A 27,290-nucleotide genomic window follows, 5' to 3' on the forward strand; every position below is an offset into this window, starting at 1 on the left:
CATGACATTTTCGTGACTTGGGTAGCAGTGATGTGTTACTAGATACCGCTCACTGTTTATTATGTTAAATGCGTGATTTAATATAATTGCCAACGTCGCGAAAACCTACAGGGTCACACACAAAGGACGGATTGATGAGAGATAGAGTAACTAAGGAACACCGTAAGGTACGGTTCACTTAAATGGTAAGGTACCACACGCTTAAGTGATTTTGGGCATATTATAAGATATGGGCCAAAATACACTTAAGTGGGTTTTTTAGCTTGAAGCCCACATAAGTGGTTCTATAAATAGAACCCTTGGGTAGAAGCATTGTCACTCTTGCATTTTTGTTCTCTCTCTCTCTCTCTCTCTCTCTCTCTCTCTCTCTCTCTCTCTCTCCCCATCACCAGCGTCAGTATAGGAAAAGGAAGATAAATGGCTAATCAAGAGAGCCTTCTCTCCCCCCATCACCACCAACTTTTTGTTTTTGACAAACTTTAATTTCTGGTGTAGGGTGGATGTCACGGCGCCTTCCTCGTGAATCCATGGTCTGCCAAGCAAACAGCTGTATGATGGATGAATATCCATGACCTGGAAAGTGATATGGAAATCACTAGGTCCAATCTTGATCGGAAGTTCTACTTTTCCGATCACAGTTTTCCTTGATCCATCAAAGGCTTTAACTAACACTCCACTCTGCCTCATGGGAGGCCCCTGGTAAGAAAGTTTAGCCATAATGGATTTTGGCAACACATTGAGTGATGATCCTGTGTCTACCAACACATTAGACATGGCATCATCCTTACAATTCATGGAAATGTGTAGAGCCAAATTATGGTCTTTTCCCTCCTCGGGAAGATCAGAATCACAGAAGCTCAAATTGTTGCAAGCGGTTATGTTTGCAACAATGCTATCAAACTGCTCAAGGTGACATCGTGGTCCACGTATGCCACGTCCAACACCCTCTGCAAAGCTTCGCGATGTGGCTCAGAATTCATCAACAAAGATAACACTGATATCTTTGATGGAGTTTGTAGTAGCTGATCAACAATATTATATTCACTCCTCTTGATGAGCCTCAACATCTCATCACCATCCTCTTTCAAAATGCCATGTTGGCTAACCAGGATAGGAGTGCTATTGGTTTTAACAACAACAAGGTCAACACCCTTCATAACAGGATTAGAAGAAGAAGTCCCCACGGGTCTGGCAGGATTAACCACAGCTTTCCCCACAACGTCTTCATGGGGTTTCGGTGGAGCCGAGAAAACACGACCACTACGGGTCATACCACTGACGACTGGGATGATAATCACAGAGGTTGAGGGCAACAGCACCTCCTTCCCATCTTCTAGCATCACAACATTGTATCTGTAGGGAACAGCTTTATCAGATACATACGGGATAGGGCCCGCTGGCTTTATCATAAGAGATGGTGATACTTTCTTCTTTTAGCCATCATACTTGACGATAACAGGCTCAGGAATTCTGAATACCGGATATATAACATCAACTTCGTCCTCATTGCGATTTTGAAGTATTTCGATCATTTCCTGATCCAGCATCTCTTGGATGTCCTTCCTTACTTGTCGGCATCCTCTTTCATTGATAGTGCACACCTGGCACCTATCATGGTCATGCTCATAGTGGCTGTATCCACATAACAGCTTATGCATCTCGACCAAAGATTGCCTGATATCATTGACATACATGACTTTATATTTGCCAGTGTTGGTGTAAGCCCTAGAGGCCAATACTTTTGGTACTTGTATCGAATTATTTATTAATAATAAAAGGCACTTTCTTTATTATGGTTGATTAATAAAGTCCCTGGAATAGATAGTCCGTTTAATTTATTAAGTGTGACTTAATCATGAGAACACATTAAACATAAGGACACTATTCTTAAAGTATCCGTAGTCGAGCTTTAGTGTGAAGTGGGATAACATTAAAGCATTAAGACTATTATGTTTATAGACTGATGATCACATCTCATGGATCATGGATAAAGAGTTATCAAGTCTTAAACATAGGTATGAATATTAGGAGTAATATTTATACCGGATTGACCCGCTATGAGAATACTATATAGAAAGTTATGCAAAGTGTCATAAGTTATCCTCATGGTGATAATAGTGTAAACCACTCGTCGACCTGAAACCACTATGGATCCTAGATGTAGAGTCGAGTGCTTTATTGCTGATCCAACGTTGTCCGTAACTGGATAACCATAAAGACAGTTGATGGGTACTCCACAAAGCATGCTGAGGTACATGAGTGACCTAGATGGAATTTGCCCATCCTACCTAACAGGATAAATGTCTATGGGTCCAATATTGAACTGGACAGGGATGACACGGTCTATGCCTTGTGTTCAATATAGACATAAGGGCAAAAGGGTAATTATACACATAATTATTATCACAGAAGGATTTGTCAGATCACATGACATTTTCGTGACTTGGGTAGCAGTGATGTGTTGCTAGATACTGCTCACTATTTATTATGTTAAATGCGTGATTTAATATAATTGCCAACGTCGCGAAAACCTATAGGGTCACACACAAAGGACGGATTGATGAGAGATAGAGTAACTAAGGAACATCGTAAGGTACGGTGCATTTAAGTGGAATACGAAATATGGTAAGGTACCAAATACTTAAGTGATTTTGGCATATTATGAGATATGGGCCAAAATACACTTAAGTGGGCTTTTTAGCTTGAAGCCCGCACAAGTGGTTCTATAAATAGAACCCTTGGGTAGAAGCATTGTCATTCCACTCAGACTCAAAGTCAAGTGAAGACTTGGAGTTTCGTTTCCCTCTTTCTCTCTCTCTCTCTCTCTCTCTCTCTCTCTCTCTCTCTCTCACTCAAAGCCTTCACTCGTACCAGCTAGCACTGAGATTGAAGGAATCCGTTCGTGTGGACTGAGTAGAGACGTTGTCACCGTTCAACATTCGTGATCGCTCTGTGGATTTGTATCCAAGGTTTTGATCGTTACAAGAGATCTGCACCAAAGGTTTGAATCGCCACAAGAGGTAACAATTCTATCACTGATCATGCCCATTCGTAAGGATCACTAAATGGAGAAATTTTAAATTCCGCTGCGCCTTGGATGGCAATTCTCCTTCAGTGGTATCAGAGCCACTTACGAAACCATGAATCTGATAACTGTTTTGTTCTATATTAATATGATTAAAGACATAATGAATCAAAAATTAAATTTAGATCGATCAAGTTACATATATATGATATATGTAATCCTGATGCAAAATACATTATATATGATATAATGTTCTCGTTTCGTTCATTCAAACACTCAATGATTGTTTTCCTTTGAGCGATCAATGGTCATTTGCTTCTTGATCCGACATTAGTATGGTGAAGCAATGACGTGTTGATCAATCATACTGAATCAACAATCGAGATGTGTTTGACGGTCTGAAATTGGTGCATCAGGGTTAGTGACAGCACAAGGGTTGTGTTGTCAGAGAGTTATGCGATTGAGGTTTGACTGCACAAGAGTTGTGGTTTCTAAAACACTTTTTGGAACAGTGTTAACCGGTTAACGCATATGGTTAACCGGTTAACGCAATATGAAATAAATTTTTTGAGTTTTTCAAATAGTGTTAACCGATTAACGCTTTTGGTTAACCGGTTAACGCAAGGCGGAAAACAGTTTTCCAAGACATTTTCAAACAGTGTTAACCGGTTAACGCAAGGCAGAAAAGAATTTTTTGAACAGATTTCAAACAGTGTTAACTGGTTAACGCATATGGTTAACCGGTTAACGCAAGACAAAATTCACCCGTTCGGCTAACTCAGTGCTTTAAAAGTATCAAGTGTTGATGCGAAAAGCGACATTGATTTTAAATGAATTGTTCATTAAAATGTGGTGATCGGTCGTCGAGATTTAATTTGATTTTAATTAATTAAAGGAATTAATAATAATAATAAAGTGTTTATTATTGTCTTGTGGTGATCGGTTATGGCCTTAGTTTTCCTTTATTCTGCTTTGGGTTTTAAAATACGACTTGCGTGTCGTGCCTCTCTCTTAATCTTCCAAATATAACTTCTTTTCTCATCTTACTCCCTCGTATGTAAAACGAGTTTCTTTTGTAATGTAATGATATGAAGAAAGCAAAGAAGTCAGTGCCAAAGGAGGACAACCTTGAAGATCTTGCTTGGAGAAGCTTAGATCGTTGTAGGTTAGCTTAGGTTCTCTCATTGGCTTGGGAGAACAATTGCGCTAGGGGCCATAACTGTTTCATTTTATTTGTATGTATGTTGATGCATGTGAATGTATGTTGATGCATGTGAGAGACGGTTTATATGATAAATAAGCCGGTGAGATCAGAAAAATTGCAATTCCCTCAAATTAAATATTAAGTTTATGCTTTCCAAGTTTTAACACTCATCAAGACTAGTATCGAATAATGTAGGTTTCGCCTACGCGAGGTGCATGTTCTATATTAGTAAGGTGCGATGGGATAATTGTAATATCCAACTGTTAAAACAATGGGTCAAACTTAACTAAACAAATTATAATAAGATTATATATATGTTTAGAAGCAAGAGTTGGGAATGATCCATATGATGTATTGGAATAAGAAGTTATTCACCCAACTGAAATTTTCGAGAGTTGTATGAGATACAATTGGAAGGAGTTCCTACATGAATAACCTAGTTTTGTGTAATCCGCCTACGCGGACTTAGAACGAAGTGAAATATGGATCTCGACCCACTAGAAAATCTTCCAACGGGATTTTCCGAATCAAATGATGAGGGTCATTTGTTTTGAGTAAAATAGTGGGAGCATGTTTAATTAAAGGCCTAATTAAATATGTCAATGATACTTATATTTTCATTAATCCTTATGTAGATAACCATGACAACAAACACCTCTAACAACATCTTGCGATCAATCCTTGATAAGGAAAAATTGTCTGGGACAAATTTTCTGGATTGGCACCGAAACCTGAGGATTGTCCTCAAACATGATAAAAAGCTGTATGTCTTGGAGACACCTGTTCCTGAAGAGGAACCTCCTAGTTCTGCACCTAAGGCAGAAAGAGATGCTTATAAGAAGCATGTCGATGATGCCAATGAAACTGCTTGTCTCATGCTAGCTACCATGAACTCAGAATTGCAAAAGCAACATAAGAACATGTCAGCGTTCGATATGATCGAACACCTGAAGATGCTCTATCAAGAGCAAGCAAGGCATGAGAGGTTTGAAGTTTCAAAAGCCCTTTTTCAAGGCAAGTTAGCTGAGGAAGCCCATGTAGGTCCCCATGTACTCAAGATGATTGGGTATGTGGAAAACCTTGAGAGATTGGGTTTTCCCCTCGAAAAGGAACTTGCGACTGATTTGATCTTGCAATCGTTGCCAGATAGTTTCATTCAATTTGTCCTAAATTTCAATATGATTGATATGGACAAATCTCTTCCTGAACTGGCCGCCATATTAAGAACTGCCGAGCAGAATCTGAAGTCAAAAGGGAAGTCCATTCTGATGATCGGAAATAGAAAGAGACAGAACAAAAGGCCCACTAAGCAGGGTGATAAAGGGAAAGGCAAGGAAGTTGCCAAACCCAAACCCACCGTTGCTGCTTTAAAGCCTAGTGGAGGCATAGCAAAAGAAGGCACCTGCTTCCATTGCGGTAAGACCGGACACTGGAAGAGGAACTGCCCAAAGTACTTGGAAGATAAGAAGAATGGAGTAGAGACTTCAACTTCAGGTATTTTTGTTATTAATTTATCTACTTCTGCATCATGGGTATTAGATACTGGATGTGGTTCTCACATTTATACAAATGTGCAGGGGCTGAAAAGAAGTAGAGATTTCGCAAAAGGTGAAGTTGACCTACGAGTTGGCTATGGAGCAAAGGTTGCTGCTTTAGCCGTAGGGACTTATGTATTGACTTTACCTAGTGGTTTAATAATTCAGTTAGAGAACTGTTATTATGTACCTACAATTAGCACAAATATTAATTCCGTTTCTTGTTTGGACAAGTTTGGTTTTTCATTTATAATAAAGAACAATTGTTGCTCAATTTATTTGAATGATATATTCTATGCTACTGCACAAATGAACAATGGATTATATGTCCTTGATCTTGAAATGCCTATTTATAACATTAATACTAAAAGGATGAAACCTAATGAGTTAAATCCAACTTACCTTTGGCATTGGCCACATAAATGAGAAGCGCATTTCCAAACTCCATAAAGATGGACTGTTGGACTCTTTTGATTATGAATCATATGAGACATACAGATCTTGTTTAATTGGAAAGATGACAAAGTCTCCGTTCACAGGAAAAGGTGAAAGAGATAATGATCTTTTGGCCCTCATACATACTGATGTATGTGGACCACTGAACATGCCAACCAGAGGAGGTTTTTAGTACTTCATCATATTTACTGATGATTTCAGTAGATATAGTTATGTGTATTTAATGAAACACAGATCATAGTCCTCTGAAGAGTTCAAGGAATTCAAGAATGAAGTACAAAACCAACTAGGTAAGAATATTAAAACTCTTCGATCAGATCGAGGTGGTGAGTATTTAAGCCTAGAGTTTGATGACCATCTGAAAGAGTGTGGGATCCTATCCCAACTCACTCCTCCTAGAACACCCCAAATGGAATGGTGTATCTGAGAGAAGAAATCGAACCCTGTTAGACATGGTCCGATCCATGATGAGTCACACCGATCTTCCAAACTCCTTTTGAGGACATGCACTATTGACATCAGCTTATACACTTAACCGTGTTCCATCCAAAAGGTTGAAAAGACACCATATGAGATATGGAGTGGTAAGAAAACACATATGTCTTACATGGAGATTTGGGGTTGCGAAGTTTATGTGAAACGACAAATTTCAACTAAGCTTGAGCCCAAATTTGACAAATGCTTATTTGTGGGGTATCCTAAAGAAACAAGAGGGTATCACTTCTACAATCCTTCTGAGGGCAAAGTGTTTGTCGCTCGAACTGGAGTACTCCTAGAAAAGGATTTTATTTCCAAAGGAATCAGTGGGAGGAAAGTAGAGCTTGAAGAAATTCAAGAATCACAAAGCATCGATACACCTATGGAGGAATTAGAGCAGGAAACACAAGTAGTTGTGTAAGAGCAACCTGCTCAAGTAGAACAAGACCAGCGTAGGTCAAGCAGGATACGTCACCTACCTGAGAGATATGGATATCTCATAACAGATCAAGGTGATGTATCACTCATGGATCAAGATGAGCCTGTGACCTACTCATGGAATCTTCGTTTTTATGAAACAGTAAAACAATATGGATTCATCAAGAACGATGATTAGCCTTGTGTCTACAAGAAGGTTAGTGGGAGCATGACCGTTTTCCTGATATTATATGTAGATGACATATTACTCATTGGAAATGATGTCCCTACCCTGCAACAAGTAAAGTCTTGGTTGGGGAAATGCTTTTCTATGAAGGACCTAGGAGAAGCAGCCTATATATTAGGAATCAGAATCTATAGAGATAGATCACAAAATGCTTGGCCTAAGTCATAGTACATAGACAAAGTGCTGAGACACTTTAATATGAATGGTTCCAATGGTTATGTGTTTTGCTTAAATGATGGAGCTGTGAGCTTGAAAAGTTCAAAGCAAGATACAGTTGCTGATTCTACAATCGAGGCCGAGTATATTGCTGCCTCAAGTGCAGCAAAGGAAGTTGTTTGGATAAAAAAGTTCATTAGTGGACTTGGCATAGTCTCTAGCATTGTGGATCCCATTGGTCTCTATTGTGATAACAATGGTGCTATCGCACAAGTTAAGGAGCCTAGATCTCACCAACGATCCAAACACATACTTAGGCGTTATGATCTCGTTCGAGAGATAATGGATAGAGGAGATATGAAAATATGTAGAGTACCTACACTTGACAATATTGCTGACCCACTAACAGAGCCTCTTGCGCAGCAGAAGCATGATGGCCATACTAGATCAATGGGCATAAGGGGTATGCCTGATTGGCTCTAGTGCTAGTAGGAGATGGTTGGTGTAAGCCCTAGAGGCCAATACTTTTGGTACTTGTATCAAATTATTTATTAATAATAAAAGTCATTTTCTTTATTATGGTTGATTAATAAAGTCTCTGGAATAGATAGTCCGTTTAATGTATTAAGTGTGACTTAATCATGAGAACACATTAAACATAAGGACACTATTCTTAAAGTATCCGTAGTCGAGCTTTAGTGTGAAGTGGGATAACATTAAAGCATTAAGACTATTATGTTTGTAGACTGATGATCACATCTCATGGATCATGGATAAAGAGTTATCAAGTCTTAAACATAGGTATGAATATCAGGAGTAACATTTATACCAGATTGACCCGCTATGAGAATACTATATAGAAAGTTATGCAAAGTGTCATAAGTTATTCTCATGGTGATAATAGTGTATACCACTCTTCGACCTGAAACCACTATGGATCTTAGATGTAGAGTCGAGTGCTTTATTGCTGATCCAACGTTGTCCGTAACTGGATAACCATAAAGACAGTTGATGGGTACTCCATAAAGCATTCTGAGGGACATGAGTGTCGTAGATGGAATTTGCCCATCCTGCGTAACAGGATAAATGTCTATGGACTCAATATTGAACTGGACAAGGATGACACGGTCTATACCTTGTGTTCAATATAGACATAAGGGCAAAGGGGTAATTATACACATAATTATTATCACAGGAGGTTTTGTCAGATCACATGACATTTTCGTGACTTGGGTAGCAGTGATGTGTTGCTAGATACCGCTCACTGTTTATTATGTTAAATGCATGATTTAATATAATTGCCAACGTCGCGAAAACCTACAGGGTCACACACAAAGGACGAATTGATGAGAGATAGATTAACTAAGGAACATCGTAAGGTACGGTGCACTTAAGTGGAATACGAAATATGGTAAGGTACCAAATACTTAAGTGATTTTGGCATATTATGAGATTTGGGCCAAAATACACTTAAGTGGGCTTTTTAGCTTGAAGCCCACACAAGTGGTTCTATAAATAGAACCCTTGGGTAGAAGCATTGTCATTCCACTTAGACTCAAACTCAAGTGAAGACTTGGAGTTTCGTTTCCCTCTCTCTCTCTCTCTCACTCAAAGCCTTCATTCGTACCAGCTAGCACTGAGATTGAAGGAATCCGTTCGTGTGGACTGAGTAGAGACGTTGTCATCGTTCAACGTTCGTGATCGCTTCGTGGATTTGTATCAAAGGTTTTGATCGTTACAAGAGATCTGCACCTAAGGTTTGAATCGCCACAAGAGGTAACGATTTTATCACTGATCATGCCCATTCGTAAGGATCATTAAATGGAGAAATTTTAAATACCGTTGCGCCTTGGATGACAATTCTCCTTCAGCCAGGACATCCCTGGACCATATTCACAGCAGCTTTCCCATGCTCGGGCAATGGGTTCTTCTTCACATTAGGACCTACGTCCTTGAAAAACAAAATACCGCTTCTCACAAGGTCTTGCACCTTGGTCTTCAATGGATAACAATTTTCCACGTCATGTCCGGGAGCACCAAAATGATATACACAATGTAGTTCAGGCTTGTACCACCATTGAGGGTTGGTCGGTACATCGGGAGGGTCTCGTGGAGTAATTAACTTTCTATCGGCCAGAGAAGGATAGAGTTCAGTATATGACATCGGAATCGGGTCAAAAGTTACCCTCTTCCTCTCGTAGTTGTTGGTGCTGGTGTTATTGTTGTTTCGAGGCTGGTAGGCCTGTTGTTGCTGACGATGTTGTTGTTGATATTGTTGATGTTGTTGTTGTTGATGATGAACTTCTCTAAAGCTAGGTGCTATATGAGCCACCTGGTGTTGGTTAATGGCAGGGCGAATATTCTTCCTCTTCACAAAGGGTCTTCTTTTGATGTGGAAAGACACAGCATGTGCCTCTCCCTCCTTCTTCTAAGCAAAGCTCCCATATCTCTTTGCTGAAGAGCTGTCATCCCGAGATAAACGTCCTTCGCGGACCCCTTCTTCCAGTCTCATCCCCATATTCACCATTTCGGTGAAGTCTGAGGGAGCACTGGCTATCATCCTCTCATAGTAGAAAGAGCTCAAAGTCTTCAAAAAGATCTTCGTCATCTCTTTCTCCTCTACGGGTGGCACTATCTGAGCTGCCAACTCGCGCCATCTCTGGGCGTACTCCTTGAAGGTCTCTTTCTCTTTCTGGGACATCACCCTCAACTGGTCCCTGTCAAGAGCCATATCCACTTTGTATTTGTATTGCTTGACGAAGGCCTCACCAAGATCATTGAAGGAGAGGATGTTCAAACTCTCCAAACCCATGTACCACTAGAGAGCAGCACCAGACAGGCTGTCCTGGAAGTAGTGGATAAGCAGTTGATCGTTATCAGTTTGCGTTGACATCTTGCGAGCATACATCACAAGATGGCTGAGCAGGCATGTGTTTCCCTTGTACTTCTCAAAGTCAGGTACTTTGAACTTTACAGGGATCTTCACGTTGGGCACAAGGCACAACTCAACAACACTCTTACCAAAGAGGTCCTTACCCCTCAGAGTCTTCAGTTCCTTGCGCAGCTCAAGGAATTGGTCTTTCATCTCATCCATCTTCTCATATACGTCCGGGCCCTCAGATGGCTCAGAGTGATAGATGATGTCTTTAACTCTTGGCAAGGTGTGCACAACGGGAGGTGGCACAGAAAGGACCGGGCTAGATGCCGGTAGAGAAGCGAGAGTTGGAGCAAAACCCTCGGGCACAAAGTTGGCGGGCATTCCCCAGGGGAACCCGGCTGGCATAGTAGGCGTAAAATGGGCTGTTGCAGCAGGCACAGTTGAAGAAGCGGCCTCAGATATAACAGTCCTCGTGGGAGGAGTTGCAGGAGTGGGCGAAGATTGGCTCTGAGCAGCCAACACTGACTCCATCATGGCAGTCAGCCTAGAAATCTCGTCTTTTAATTCCCGGTTCTCTTGTTCCAGATGGTCCATGATCCTCGACAGATTAGCTCTTGTGCTATACCGGTGCGTCAGCTTGTCTTCAAAATAAATGAAGAGCAAAGAGTTAGACCACTGAGCTGAACAAAACCTGCTTATGCATATGATACATGCAATGCTTGTGCATATGATTTATTTTTATCAGAGGAACTTTATAGAGATCTATTTGAAAATATTAATCCTTTAAGACATATATGTGGAGTACTCATAGCAATAATATTTGGAAAAAGATTTTACACCACAGAAGTAGTACAGTTTTGGTAACCAAATACAATACAAGAGGAAAGGAGAATAAACATTCTATGGATCCCTAAAAACAATCTTCCAAAGCTCTCGAGATCGGAAGATAAGCTGCACGAAGCCTCTTCACCTCTCTCTCATAGGATGCTTCCATATCAGCCTTCTCCTTGGCGAGTCGATCATACTTCCTCTTCCAAAACATGGATGACTGAGGAAGGAGAGAAGTAACCACGTCATCAGACTCATCAATAACCTGATGCTCCAGAAATTTTATCACAGCATCTTTATCTCTGAGTTGCTGAAGTAGTTCTTCTCACTCACGAACCCAAGCACGCGAACGGTCTTCATCTCTCAACTCCTCTACTCCTTGGTTAGGGAGGGTTGAAGGCCCAACCATAACCATAGGGGTAGGTCTCGGATAATCATATGGCATGCGGTACTCAAGCGCTCTCTTCCTCTCCCAAGAGGTGTAGGGTTCCAAAGCAATACAATTCTTCGGACCAAGATCTTTCCTTCCCTTCCTATGAACCTTGCGTCAGGCGCATACCATCATGCCCTTCAGGTTCTGGGGATCTTTATCCTCTTGAAAGAACACACCTTCCAACATAATGTTGTTAGGTTTATCCTTTAAGGGGAACCCAAGCTGGCGGCAAGCCAAAATAGGGTTGTAGTTAATTCCACCACATGTACCAAGAAGAGGCACATTGGAGAATTCACCACAAGAGTCAATAATCTGTACACCATCATACACATGGTTATACCAAAAGATATCATCATTAGTGAGATACATAAGTCTCGTGGACCACCGTAGACATCCCTTGTTCTCCTTGAAGGCGAGCGTCTGAGGCAAGTGCGAAATAAACCACTTGTACAATAGAGGCAAACATCACACAATGGATCCACCACCCTTCGCATTCCTCATATGCAAAGAGAAATAAGTGTCACCCAACAAAGTCGAAACGAGATTAAGAGTAGAGAAAATCCTAATAGCATTCACATCCACAAAGTTGTCGATGTTGGGGAATAACACTAGCCCATAGATGAGAAGCACAAATATGGCTTCAAAGGCGTCCTCACTCACGGCCTTCCCAAACAAAGTAGCTTGGGCAATGAGAAAACCAGATGAGAGACCTTGAATTCCACCTTTGGTAGTCATATGAGCAACAATATCGGATACATCTATGTGAAGCAGATCAGCAATCTCTTGAGAAGAAAGAACCCTCTCCAAGCCATTGAACGACAACTGATCCAGAATAGGTATACCCACATGATAGGCATACTCACTACAACAAACAAGACCTTAGACAGCGCTTTTTTTAGCCTTAGACAACGCTTTAAAGCGCTGTCTAAACCTCCGCTGCTAAAGGTTTAGACAGCGCTTTTTTAAATCTTAAAAGCGCTGTCTAAGCCCCCCCCCCCCCCTTAGACAGCGCTTTGGCCAAAAGCGCTTTATAAGACCCTCTTATTTTAAATTTTTTAGGTATACCTTAGACAGCGCTTTTGAAAAGCGCTGTCTAAGCCCCACCCCCTTAGACAGCGCTTTGGCCAAAAGCGCTTTCTAAGACCCTCCCAATTTTTTGCTACATCCAGGCAACGAGGCATTAACTCTTGCTCTTTTGACATTGTACTCGACCGGTACAATGCATTGCTTATGAACAACGACCTAACATTCACATTATTTTGTAGTTGATCCATGTCATAGAAATTCGAGAAAAATTTACGTTAGTGTCGTCTGCCTAACACAACTCTCTCATTTTATTCGAACTTGGGACCGACTATGCATAGTAAAATAACATAGACAAAATTAAAAAGAAAATAACAAACAATAAAAATAAAAATAATATTTTTTTGATTTTTTTTAATTCCTTAGACAAAATTGGAATAATTCACATGGTCAAGCAAGAAGCATATACACAATAATTGCTAAGCAATTGGTTATTAGGTAGTCCTTTCACCTATACTCCAAGCCTAATTTGTTTCCCACCCCAGAAGACAAAAACAAATACAAAAGAGAAAGTTTAGTCCAGGAGGCTTCTCTATTAGAATACAGGACAACCATCCACCACAATTCCTGGTGCAGTAGGGCAAGTAGCCAATGGGCAATGATCCAATTCAGTTCCCCACCATCTCAGACTATGGCCTGCATTTTGCAGAGCAAAGAAAATCAAAATAGCCATAAGAGCCGTGCCTGCATCAAGTGCCACCGATAGAACATAATTGTATTTCTGCCACCAACGTTTGTGGAAGCGAAACACAAAGAAGTTGAAGAACATTTCGGTCAATAGCCAGGTTGCAATGTTGGTTGGAGTTGCAGGTGGCATTCCAGCAAAACCATTAAATATAATTGGTACATTTATCATAGCAATCCATTTTTTGTCAGGGTAGATTTTGCTAAACACCCAAACAGGAACCGGTAACACAGCTCCAATCAAGAATAACCATACCAGGTTCCGGTACAATCCACCCGGTCCAAATAGTCGTCTTGGTCCGATCAAACCCCATATAACCGATGCATCAAATGTCACTCGGTATTTCGGGCAAGTCCAAGGACTGTCACGGTGAGCATTATCATCCATGCAAATGTCCTTAATGCTATCCAACATCCACCAAGCCACTGAAACATTCATCACTTCAGCAACTAGAGTTCCCACCAGCTATTTAGGCATTTCAAAGTAAATAACTACATAAATAATGATTGATAAGAAAAAAAAAAGCTTAAACTAGGAGATTTTGAGATGAAAAAGACCTGTTCTATATACATGCATCGAGGAGGAATTTTCATGTAGTGCCCGAGTTTGATATCTGACAAGAAAGATAGCGCATGGGCGGTGGTGATTCTCCCATAAATCTTAAAGAGCAAATTTGCAATTGGTGTTCCAGGAAGGACATACCCAATCATGAACTGTGCTATAATGTCATATCCAAGTTGCTGCAAGGTAACCAACCACACTCATGTTAAAATCATAAACTCCTCCATGCATCAAAATAGTATGTTAAAATCGAGATTCGATAGAAAAGAAAAGTACTATACTAGAGATGGAAGAAATACCTGGTTGGTAGTTGCTTGGATGACACCAATTGGGAGGGTTACAACAGAAGCTAAGGCGAAAGCTAAGAGCATACCCCACCATGGAAGTTGCACATCCACTTTCCATACCAAAGACATTATTATGGATAGTGCCATGCTCCCAAATAATACAATGAGGAACCACCATTCTGGTACTGTATTATAAGCCTTCATGAGTCTACCATGCACATCCAATTTTACATTACTCATCGCTGTTCTGCTTTGGCTCAATATTTTTCTGCGAGCGAACATGAAACTATGTCAGTGAGGGTCACGATAAGTCGATAAGAAATAAATCTATTATACAGGCTTTGAGAACAGCCTACCTGCCCTTAAACAATGCTACATGAGTGAGGGTTGACGTAAACCTAGCGAAACCTGCTCCAATAGATAATGCGTAGAGAGGACTGAGGTATAACTTGCTATATTTGTTGTATGCATCTATGTTAAGATCATATTCTTCATTTAAAATCTTAGTAGTGTCATACTTTTGTCCATCGTGAGTGAACAACTGATTAGAGAATATAGGAAACTTTCTAGCATCGAAAGTGTTAAACTTCCAGTAACATATAGGTAGAATTATATAGACAAACATGATAAATCCAACTCCCATATTAACAATGGAAGTCCATGGTGCAACAAGAGGGCTGCCACGATAAGCTGAAATCCCAGCCCAATCAAATGTGAAGGCGCCTACTCCAAGTCCTCGGTAACCTGATCCAACTTGATGTGCTGTTACGTTATTCGGCCACACCTAGCAAACCCATGAGAAGAATGTTAATACTGTGAAAAGATATCCAGGGAATGCATAATACAGGAAGCTTAGCGCCATTGCAATGAGGAAAAACTGCATCCTTGTAAGTCCTTTTGATTTTTCATTTTTTTCATGGAGAGCCCTGTAGCATAAGGTTTATGATGTAATCAAAACTAGTACTAGAGTATAAAATAGTAGTAACAAACTAGCAAGTTTTCATCTTAAGGTATCCGTGTCAACATGTCAGTGTGACTTAATATAGAAGTAAGGGTAAAAGAATGAACCTAAAGAGAGAGACTTGTGCGAGGTTTGCTGGCCACCACATTTCAATTGGGTTCACCAGATACCTCCTCAGAATCCCAGCCCATCCAAACCCTATTAACTGCAAACTCAATTTACAACTATATAAAGCAAATTTATCACAGAATATTTTAACCATGGAAAGATATATATTCAACTCATCTTCTACACTTTTTTCATGATAAGATAATCGTAATAATAACCTGTGCGCTTATGACGATGAGGAGAGCGAGAAGAAAACTGAGAGATTCTTTATAATAAGCTTTCATAATAGTAATGGCACCAATGGAGTAAACATCACCACCACCGCCGGAGGAGGAAACACCACAGTTAGCGAAGATAGCGATGATAACATGCTCCTTCATGTTAAACGGTCCAGGATTTAGAGTAAAACGCCATCCAACAAAACTGTACTCCTTCGTCGGAAGAGTTGCGGCCATGAACTTTCCGATTGGGAGAACAGCGATTTGCATGAGAATGGCTGAGATAGTGAGAGGCTGAGTTCGCTGTTAGGGTTCGCTGGAGGGGTTTAATCGCAGGAGGGAAAACAAAAAGAACTGAGAACGAAAATAGAAGTCTGAAATTTAATTTTAATTAGACCTTAGACAGCGCTTTTGTGGAAAGCGCTTTCTAAGATATGCCTTAGACAGCGCTTTCCAAAAGCGCTTTCTAAACCCCCACCTTAGACAGCGCTTTTGGTTTTAATTTTTTTTTTAATTGAAAGACTTTAAACAGCGCTTTCTCAAAAGCGCTGACTAAGGTCTATATTTAAAAGCGTTTTCTAAAAGCGCTGTCTAAGGGGGGGTTTTAGACAGCGCTTTCTAAAAGCGCTGTCTAAGACCCCCCCTTAGACAGCGCTTTCATTATTTTTTTAGAACATTTTCCGTGTTTTATTTTTATTTTAACCTTAGACAGCGCTTTCTTTTAAAAGCGCTGTCTAAGATGCGTTGTTAAAAAACCTTTTTGGCGTAGTGACTCCTCAAGTGTAGGCAAAAGCTGGAAATCCGGAAAAGTGAAGCAACGGTACAGAGGATCATAAAACTGCACCAACACACTCATCAGACCTTCATCCATCTGAGTAGTAAGAATAGACAGAAGCTTCTCATGGCAAGCTTTGAACTCCAAGGGATCTAATACATAAGATGTCAAACTCCTTAACACTTTCAAGTCGGATTGTCTGAAACTGTACTTCTTCGTATTCCTTCTTTGCTTATCCATGTCCTAAAATTTGCAAATAGACCTCTTAAGTTCCTTGAAAATTTTCTCATTGTTGATGATATGGATGCAAATGAATGCATGGATGCAACAATCACACTCAAGGATCAAGCAAGTCACACCACACAAAGGTCACGGGATGGTTCAAGTCATCCTTGTAACACCCCGATAAAATAAGATAATTTTTTAAATTGAGTTAATAATATATTTATTAATTTAATTAAATAATTGGAATTATTATTATTATTGGAATATTATTGGGATTATTATTATTGGATTATTTTGTTATTATTGGAATAAAAGTAGAAATCAGTAAAAAGGTTCCATTTGGTAAAAAGAGTTATTTTCACGTGAAAAAGGAAAAGAGGCAGAAAAGTGGAAAAAGGGCAAAGAAAGCCAGAGAACAAGGGTTGAAGGAAGGAAAAGCTTGAAGCTCAGAGATTTGCCGGATTGACTCAGGTAAGGGGGGTTTATCGTCGATTAATGGGTATTATGGGATAATATGTCATGGGTAGTGATAAACCATTGATTTACCTCTGATTGGAATAATTATGCTGAAAATTGTGAACTTTTGGGATGAACGAATCTGGATTAAAATTGGAGGAAATTCGTAAGAATTAGATGCAATAGTGTTAGAAATTGTGAGATCGAATAGGTTATGATTCGTGTTAGATGATATGAACGATTATTGTGAAAAATTGGACTGTGGAAGGTTGAATTGGATAGATCTCGTAGCAGAGAAAGCCATAGCAGATCTGGAAGTCTGGTTTCTGGTCATACGCATATGGCACTAGGCAATACGCGTATGAGATGGCATGGTACGCGTATGGCACTAGGCAATACGCGTATGGATGAGGAAGATGATGTTTTGAACGTAGATTGGTCTCTGTTGGTACGCGTATGGGGAAGTGGTACGCGTAGCATACGCGTATGAGATGGTGTTACGCGTATGGGATTTTGTCAGGAGATGGGCCATACGCGTATGGGGTTAGGCAATACGCGTATGGACAGGATTGTGATTTTCCTGAGCTGTTGTTGTGCAGTTTTAACTGTTCAGCTGAGTAACGTAATTCAAATGATGTATGATGTATATTAGGGATCATTTCCCGTTGTTTTGAGTAGTATAGGTATTAGTAGAGTGTGCTAATACTGTAGTTGTTATTTGGCATGACATGATATGCTTATGTGATAAAATACTGATGATGTGTGAGGTATGCATGATGCTGTGAATGTATCAGTTATGTGTGCATTTGTGAATAGACTGTTTTATGGCTTAGAGTGTGAGCATATATCTATTCTTGAATTGTTGTTGATGATGTAGCATTGCTAGGTGATTAGCATGCATGTTGTGGCCTTTATGGTGGTAGCTAATTCCCATGGTGAGGAATTAGTGATGAGTTATTGTGGATTGTTGTTGATGTTTGCATGCTAGGTGATTTAGCGTGCATAGCATAGCCCTTGGGGTGGTAGCTAATTCCCATGGTGAGGAATTAGTGATGTGAGTCACTAGGTCTCAAATGAGTGGGACTAGTGAGCTTGGTAGCCGTACCTGGAATTGGTCGGTGAGGTTGAACTATATGTTCACGAATAGTCGGTACCGCATGCATGGAGTCTCATTGCATAATATATGTATGTATGGCGTATAATATGAATGGATGTATTCCAATATTATACGTGTGTTTTATGGTTGTTTTGAGTTTGAGTATGATGATGGTGATGATTATGAGTTGATATTGCCGTTGCTGAATATGTGTAATCTGATTAGGGTAATGATATGTGTTATATTACTTAGCATTACATGATATTTTATAATGCTTATTATATCGATTGAAGGACTCACCCTTACAACTATGTTTTCAGGTAACGAGCAGTGATTGAATAGAAGCTAGTCCTGGGAGTCTAGTGTAGTCCTTAGTGGGTCATGCTCTGGTAGATGTAACATCGGGATGGGATGTTTACTACGTTTTCTTTTGGTTGTTGAACAACTTTACATGTAATGTAGTACATGATTTGAATGTTGTTATTTCGTATCCGCTGTGAATTATGCAAAAGTGTCTTATTTTAATTAATCAAATGAGCATGACAGGATATTTTGATGATTGGTGTGAAGTGATTGTGTGACACCCTTCAGGGCATAATTACTCTGATTGATATTTTATTATTTTAAATTAAATATTTGGGGGTATTTTAGAAGGGTGTTACATTAGTGGTATCAGAGCATAGTCGGTCGAGTCGAGTCGTAATTATTCTGTTCCCCTGTACGAGATAGGTGTTGTGTAACCCTATCAGTACTTATTGTTTTAGCTTGTTGGGTTTCAGAATAGAGATGGCTGGAAGAGGTAGAGATGATGCTGCAATTGCTGAGGCTCTGGGTATGCTAGCTGGAGTACTTGGAGGAAATCCGAATGTTGTGGGAATGGGAGCTGCTCGTCAACTGAGTGAGTTCCAGAAGAACAATCCTCCAATGTTCAAGGGAGCATACGATCCAGATGGTGCTCAGAAGTGGTTGAAGGAAATCGAGAGGATCTTCCGAGTGACTGAGTGTGCCGATAACCAGAAGGTCAGGTTCGGTACGCATATGCTGTCAGAGGAAGCAGATGATTGGTGGGTTGCTACCCGCTCTGAATTGGAAGCTGCTGGGGATGCTGAGATCACTTGGGCTGTGTTCAGAGAGAGATTCCTGAGGAAGTACTTTCCAGAGGATGTCAGAGGAAAGAAAGAGATAGAGTTTTTAGAATTGAAACAGGGTAACAGGTCTGTTACTGAGTATGCTGCTAAGTTCACAGAGTTGTCGAAGTATTATACTCCCTATAACGAGGCTACTGGGGAATTTTCGAAATGTGTGAAGTTTGAGAACGGGTTACGTCCCGAGATCAAGCAGGCTATTGGATATCAGCGGATTAGAGTGTTTTCTGATTTGGTTGACTGTTGCAGGATTTTTGAACAGGATTCCAAGGCTAGAGCAGAGAGTTATCAGCAAAGGGTTGATAGGAAAGGCAAGAATCAGAATGATCGTGGGAAACCGTATGCAGTTGGCAAAGGTTTCCAGAGACAGAGTGGGATGAAGAGGCCTAGTGGGGGAGACTCCAGTGCCCCTGCTAAGTGTTACAGATGTGGTCAGGCTGGACATCATTTCCATGAATGTACCAGTGCTGAGAAGAAGTGTTTCAAGTGTGGCAAAGGTGATCATTTGGCTGCAGAGTGCCGGTTGAAGACTATGACTTGTTTCAACTGTGGAGAGGTGGGTCATATTAGCCCACAGTGTCCTAAGCCGAAGAAGGAGAATCAGTCGGGAGGCAAGGTCTTTGCGTTATCGGGTTCTGAGACTTCTGCAGATGATCGTTTGATCCGAGGTACATGTTATATTAATGGCTTTCCTCTTGTAGCTATTATTGACACAGGTGCGACTCATTGCTTTATATCTTTGGATTGTGCTGTGAAACTTAAGTTAGAAATATCTGAGATGCTTGGTAGTATGGTGATTGATACTCCTGCGAAGGGTTCAGTGACTACTACTTCAGTTTGTTTGAATTGTCCTTTGAGTATTTTTGGTAGAGACTTTGGGATGGACCTTGTGTGTCTTCCACTAGTGCAGATTGATGTTATCCTGGGTATGAACTGGTTGGTGTTTAACCGAGTTTATATCAACTGTTTTGATAAGACTGTGATCTTTCCTGAGATTGAGGAAGGAAAGAGTTTGTTTCTATCAGCGAGGCAGGTGAATGAGGCAGTAGCAGATGGGGCAGAGTTGTTTATGCTGTTAGCGACTTTGGAGGCTAAAGATAAACTGGCGATTTGCGATCTAGCTGTGGTGTGTGATTTTCCTGATGTGTTTCCTGAAGAAGTGAATGAATTACCACCAGAGCGTGAAGTTGAGTTCTCGATTGATTTGGTACCTGGTACTAGGCCGATATCGATGGCTCTGTACCGTATGTCTGCTGTTGAGTTAACTGAATTGAAGAGTCAGCTGGAAGATCTGTTGGATAAGAAATTTATTCGTCCGAGTGTGTCACCGTGGGGTGCACCAGTGTTATTGGTTAAGAAGAAAGAAGGTACTATGAGGTTGTGTGTGGACTACAGGCAACTGAATAAAGTGACGATCAAGAATCGGTATCCTTTGCCGAGAATTGATGATCTGATGGATCAGTTGGTTGGTGCGAGTGTGTTCAGCAAAATAGATTTGAGATCTGGGTATCATCAGATACGTGTGAAAACTGAGGATATTCAGAAGACTGCTTTCAGAACAAGGTATGGACATTATGAGTATTCTGTAATGCCTTTTGGTGTGACTAATGCGCCTGGAGTGTTTATGGAGTATATGAATAGGATTTTCCATCCGTATCTAGATCAGTTTGTTGTGGTGTTTATTGACGATATTTTGGTGTATTCGAAATCTGAAGAAGAGCATGCTGAGCATTTGAGAATGGTTTTAAGAGTTCTACGAGAAAAGAAGTTATTTGCTAAACTGTCTAAGTGTGAATTTTGGTTAGAAGAGGTTAGTTTTCTTGGTCATGTGATTTCAAGAGGTGGTGTTGCGGTTGATCCTTCTAAGATAGAAGCGGTATCTAAGTGGGAAGCTCCGAAGTCGGTTTCTGAGATAAGAAGTTTTCTTGGACTTGCAGGTTATTATAGGAAGTTCATTGAAGGATTTTCTAAGTTGGCGTTACCGTTGACGATGTTGACTAGAAAGGGGCAAGCGTTTGTTTGGGACTCGAAATGTGAAGAAGGTTTCCAAGAGTTAAAGAGAAGGTTGACTACTGCTCCTATTTTGATATTACCAAGTCCGTCAGAACTATTTGAGGTTTTCTGTGATGCTTCATTGTTGGGTTTGGGTGGTGTGTTGATGCAGAATAAGCAGGTTATAGCTTATGCTTTGAGACAACTGAGGGCTCATGAGAGGAACTACCCGACACACGATTTAGAATTGGCAGCTGTGGTATTTGTTCTGAAGTTATGGAGACATTACTTGTACGGGTCAAGATTTGAGGTTTTCAGCGACCATAAGAGTTTAAAGTATTTGTTTGATCAGAAAGAGCTGAATATGAGACAGAGAAGATGGTTAGAGTTTCTGAAGGATTATGACTTTGGTTTGAATTACCATCCGGGTAAAGCAAACGTAGTGGCTGATGCATTGAGTCGGAAATCATTGCATATGTCTATGTTAATGGTTAAGGAATTGGATTTAATTGAGCAGTTTAGAGACTTGAGTTTGGTGTGTGAGAGTACTCACAATAGTGTTAAATTGGGAATGTTGAGGTTAACGAGTGGTATTCTGGATGAGATTAGAGAGGGTCAGAAATCCGATGTGCTTTTGGTTGATAAGTTGACTTTAGTGAATCAAGGTCAAGGTGGTGAATTCAGAGTTGATGAGAATGGTGTTTTGAAATTTGGTAATCGGGTGTGTATTCCGGATGTTACCGAACTTAAGAAGAGTATCCTGGAGGAAGGACATCGTAGTGGCTTAAGTATTCATCCTGGAGCTACGAAGATGTATCATGATTTGAAAAAGTTATTTTGGTGGCCGGGAATGAAAAGAGAAATTGCGAGTTTTGTTTATTCTTGTTTGACTTGTCAGAAGTCAAAGATTGAGCATCAGAAGCCGTCTGGGCTAATGCAACCGTTGGCTATTCCAGAGTGGAAGTGGGATAGTATCAGTATGGATTTTGTTTCTGGGTTACCAAGGACAAATAAGAATTTTGAAGCCATTTGGGTGATTGTTGATAGATTGACGAAATCGGCTCATTTCATTCCGATCAGAATGGATTATCCGTTAGAGAGATTAGCCGAGTTGTATATTGAGAAGATTGTAAGTTTGCATGGTATTCCGTCGAGTATTGTTTCGGACAGAGATCCTAGATTTACATCGAAGTTCTGGGAAGGTTTGCAGAGGGCTTTGGGAACTAAGCTGAGATTGAGTTCTGCATATCATCCGCAGACTGATGGTCAGACTGAGAGGACGATTCAGTCACTAGAGGATCTTTTGAGAGCTTGTGTTTTGGAAAAAGGAGGTGCTTGGGATTGTTACTTACCTTTGATTGAGTTTACCTACAACAATAGTTTTCATTCGAGCATTGGTATGGCACCGTTTGAAGGTTTGTATGGTAGGAGATGTCGAACACCTTTATGTTGGTATGAGTCCGGTGAGAGTGCTGTGATTGGACCGGAGATTGTTCAACAAACTACGGAAAAGATTAAGATGATTCAGGAGAAGATGAGAATTGCTCAGAGTCGTCAGAAGAGTTATCACGACAAGAGGAGGAAGTCACTTGAGTTCCAAGAGGGAGATCATGTGTTTCTTCGTGTTACTCCGATAACTGGGGTTGGTCGAGCTTTGAAGTCGAGGAAGTTGACACCTCGATTTATTGGTCCTTATCAGATTTTGGAGAGGATAGGAGAGGTGGCCTATCGTATCGCTTTACCGCCGTCACTTGCAAATTTACATGAGGTTTTTCATGTGTCTCAGTTGAGGAGGTACATTCCTGATCCGTCGCATGTGGTCCAAGTAGATGATGTACAGGTGAAAGATAACCTGACTGTTGAAACATCACCTATGAGGATCGAGGATCGAGAGTTGAAGCAGTTGCGGGGTAAAGAGATTGCTTTGGTAAAGGTAGCTTGGGGCGGACCAGCAGGTGGCAATGTGACTTGGGAACTTGAGAGTCAGATGAAGGAGTCTTATCCTGAGTTATTCACTTGAGGTATGTTTTCGAGGACGAAAACTCTTTTAGTGGGGGAGAGTTGTAACACCCCGATAAAATAAGATAATTTTTTAAATTGAGTTAATAATATATTTATTAATTTAATTAAATAATTAGAATTATTATTATTATTGGAATAATAATTATTGGAATATTATTGGGATTATTATTATTGGATTATTTTGTTATTATTGGAAAAAAGTAGAAATCAGTAAAAAGGTTCCATTTGGTAAAAAGAGTTATTTTCACGTGAAAAGGAAAAGAGGCAGAAAAGTGGAAAAAGGGCAAAGAAAGCCAGAGAACAAGGGTTGAAGGAAGGAAAAGCTTGAAGCTCAGAGATTTGCCGGATTGACTCAGGTAAGGGGGGTTTATCGTCGATTAATGGGTATTATGGGATAATATGTCATGGGTAGTGATAAACCATTGATTTACCTCTGATTGGAATAATTATGCTGAAAATTGTGAACTTTTGGGATGAACGAATCTGGATTAAAATTGAAGGAAATTCGTAAGAATTAGATGCAATAGTGTTAGAAATTGTGAGATCGAATAGGTTATGATTCGTGTTAGATGATATGAACGATTATTGTGAAAAATTGGACTGTGGAAGGTTGAATTGGATAGATCTCGTAGCAGAGAAAGCCATAGCAGATCTGGAAGTCTGGTTTCTGGTCATACGCATATGGCACTAGGCAATACGCGTATGAGATGGCATGGTACGCGTATGGCACTAGGCAATACGCGTATGGATGAGGAAGATGATGTTTTGAACGTAGATTGGTCTCTGTTGGTACGCGTATGGGGAAGTGGTACGCGTAGCATACGCGTATGAGATGGTGTTACGCGTATGGGATTTTGTCAGGAGATGGGCCATACGCGTATGGGGTTAGGCAATACGCGTATGGACAGGATTGTGATTTTCCTGAGCTGTTGTTGTGCAGTTTTAACTGTTCAGCTGAGTAACGTAATTCAAATGATGTATGATGTATATTAGGGATCATTTCCCGTTGTTTTGAGTAGTATAGGTATTAGTAGAGTGTGCTAATACTGTAGTTGTTATTTGGCATGACATGATATGCTTATGTGATAAAATACTGATGATGTGTGAGGTATGCATGATGCTGTGAATGTATCAGTTATGTGTGCATTTGTGAATAGACTGTTTTATGGCTTAGAGTGTGAGCATATATCTATTCTTGAATTGTTGTTGATGATGTAGCATTGCTAGGTGATTAGCATGCATGTTGTGGCCTTTATGGTGGTAGCTAATTCCCATGGTGAGGAATTAGTGATGAGTTATTGTGGATTGTTGTTGATGTTTGCATGCTAGGTGATTTAGCGTGCATAGCATAGCCCTTGGGGTGGTAGCTAATTCCCATGGTGAGGAATTAGTGATGTGAGTCACTAGGTCTCAAATGAGTGGGACTAGTGAGCTTGGTAGCCGTACCTGGAATTGGTCGGTGAGGTTGAACTATATGTTCACGAATAGTCGGTACCGCATGCATGGAGTCTCATTGCATAATATATGTATGTAAGGCGTATAATATGAATGGATGTATTCCAATATTATACGTGTGTTTTATGGTTGTTTTGAGTTTGAGTATGATGATGGTGATGATTATGAGTTGATATTGCCGTTGCTGAATATGTGTAATCTGATTAGGGTAATGATATGTGTTATATTACTTAGCATTACATGATATTTTATAATGCTTATTATATCGATTGAAGGACTCACCCTTACAACTATGTTTTCAGGTAACGAGCAGTGATTGAATAGAAGTTAGTCCTGGGAGTCTAGTGTAGTCCTTAGTGGGTCATGCTCTGGTAGATGTAACATCGGGATGGGATGTTTACTACGTTTTCTTTTGGTTGTTGAACAACTTTACATGTAATGTAGTACATGATTTGAATGTTGTTATTTCGTATCCGCTGTGAATTATGCAAAAGTGTCTTATTTTAATTAATCAAATGAGCATGACAGGATATTTTGATGATTGGTGTGAAGTGATTGTGTGACACCCTTCAGGGCATAATTACTCTGATTGATATTTTATTATTTTAAATTAAATATTTGGGGGTATTTTAGAAGGGTGTTACATTAGTGGTATCAGAGCATAGTCGGTCGAGTCGAGTCGTAATTATTCTGTTCCCCTGTACGAGATAGGTGTTGTGTAACCCTATCAGTACTTATTGTTTTAGCTTGTTGGGTTTCAGAATAGAGATGGCTGGAAGAGGTAGAGATGATGCTGCAATTGCTGAGGCTCTGGGTATGCTAGCTGGAGTACTTGGAGGAAATCCGAATGTTGTGGGAATGGGAGCTGCTCGTCAACTGAGTGAGTTCCAGAAGAACAATCCTCCAATGTTCAAGGGAGCATACGATCCAGATGGTGCTCAGAAGTGGTTGAAGGAATCGAGAGGATCTTCCGAGTGACTGAGTGTGCCGATAACCAGAAGGTCAGGTTCGGTACGCATATGCTGTCAGAGGAAGCAGATGATTGGTGGGTTGCTACCCGCTCTGAATTGGAAGCTGCTGGGGATGCTGAGATCACTTGGGCTGTGTTCAGAGAGAGATTCCTGAGGAAGTACTTTCCAGAGGATGTCAGAGGAAAGAAAGAGATAGAGTTTTTAGAATTGAAACAGGGTAACAGGTCTGTTACTGAGTATGCTGCTAAGTTCACAGAGTTGTCGAAGTATTATACTCCCTATAACGAGGCTACTGGGGAATTTTCGAAATGTGTGAAGTTTGAGAACGGGTTACGTCCCGAGATCAAGCAGGCTATTGGATATCAGCGGATTAGAGTGTTTTCTGATTTGGTTGACTGTTGCAGGATTTTTGAACAGGATTCCAAGGCTAGAGCAGAGAGTTATCAGCAAAGGGTTGATAGGAAAGGCAAGAATCAGAATGATCGTGGGAAACCGTATGCAGTTGGCAAAGGTTTCCAGAGACAGAGTGGGATGAAGAGGCCTAGTGGGGGAGACTCCAGTGCCCCTGCTAAGTGTTACAGATGTGGTCAGGCTGGACATCATTTCCATGAATGTACCAGTGCTGAGAAGAAGTGTTTCAAGTGTGGCAAAGGTGGTCATTTGGCTGCAGAGTGCCGGTTGAAGACTATGACTTGTTTCAACTGTGGAGAGGTGGGTCATATTAGCCCACAGTGTCCTAAGCCGAAGAAGGAGAATCAGTCGGGAGGCAAGGTCTTTGCTTTATCGGGTTCTGAGACTTCTGCAGATGATCGTTTGATCCGAGGTACGTGTTATATTAATGGCTTTCCTCTTGTAGCTATTATTGACACAGGTGCGACTCATTGCTTTATATCTTTGGATTGTGCTGTGAAACTTAAGTTAGAAATATCTGAGATGCTTGGTAGTATGGTGATTGATACTCCTGCGAAGGGTTCAGTGACTACTACTTCAGTTTGTTTGAATTGTCCTTTGAGTATTTTTGGTAGAGACTTTGGGATGGACCTTGTGTGTCTTCCACTAGTGCAGATTGATGTTATCCTGGGTATGAACTGGTTGGTGTTTAACCGAGTTTATATCAACTGTTTTGATAAGACTGTGATCTTTCCTGAGATTGAGGAAGGAAAGAGTTTGTTTCTATCAGCGAGGCAGGTGAATGAGGCAGTAGCAGATGGGGCAGAGTTGTTTATGCTGTTAGCGACTTTGGAGGCTAAAGATAAACTGGCGATTTGCGATCTAGCTGTGGTGTGTGATTTTCCTGATGTGTTTCCTGAAGAAGTGAATGAATTACCACCAGAGCGTGAAGTTGAGTTCTCGATTGATTTGGTACCTGGTACTAGGCCGATATCGATGGCTCTGTACCGTATGTCTGCTGTTGAGTTAACTGAATTGAAGAGTCAGCTGGAAGATCTGTTGGATAAGAAATTTATTCGTCCGAGTGTGTCACCGTGGGGTGCACCAGTGTTATTGGTTAAGAAGAAAGAAGGTACTATGAGGTTGTGTGTGGACTACAGGCAACTGAATAAAGTGACGATCAAGAATCGGTATCCTTTGCCGA

The 27,290-nt window shown here is 40.5% G+C and overlaps 1 pseudogene; it reads right to left on the reverse strand.

Annotated features, from left to right (window-relative positions):
* Positions 1-13,274: 13,274 nt before the first annotated feature.
* LOC127136768 (oligopeptide transporter 3-like) lies at positions 13,275-16,083 on the reverse strand (annotated as a pseudogene).
* Positions 16,084-27,290: the final 11,207 nt, after the last annotated feature.

This window comes from Lathyrus oleraceus, chromosome 1 (assembly GCF_024323335.1).
Source record: "Lathyrus oleraceus cultivar Zhongwan6 chromosome 1, CAAS_Psat_ZW6_1.0, whole genome shotgun sequence".
Classification (NCBI taxonomy): Eukaryota; Viridiplantae; Streptophyta; class Magnoliopsida; order Fabales; family Fabaceae; genus Lathyrus; species Lathyrus oleraceus.